This window comes from Sinocyclocheilus rhinocerous, unplaced genomic scaffold (assembly GCF_001515625.1).
Source record: "Sinocyclocheilus rhinocerous isolate Xijiao unplaced genomic scaffold, SAMN03320098_v1.1 scaffold23527, whole genome shotgun sequence".
In the NCBI taxonomy this organism is placed as follows: Eukaryota; Metazoa; Chordata; class Actinopteri; order Cypriniformes; family Cyprinidae; genus Sinocyclocheilus; species Sinocyclocheilus rhinocerous.
Window position 1 is genome coordinate 1 of NW_015642960.1, and position 255 is coordinate 255.

A 255-nucleotide genomic window follows, 5' to 3' on the forward strand; every position below is an offset into this window, starting at 1 on the left:
TCATTTTAACTGAACTTCGGACTGGTGGTGGTGCTTTTTTGTTCAAAAATTTTAAATTGGGGAAAAACTAACAAAAATACTGATTAGATAGCAATGATACGAATTCTACTAAAAAGAACAATATAAAACGCACCAAGGATTAATGAGCTACTGGATTCATGAATATTAATCAGGTTGTGTGCGTTCGCTCGAACTGATTTGCTGAAATCAAAACAGGGACGATAATAGGCGAGCGCCAGCCAATGAGATTGCCGT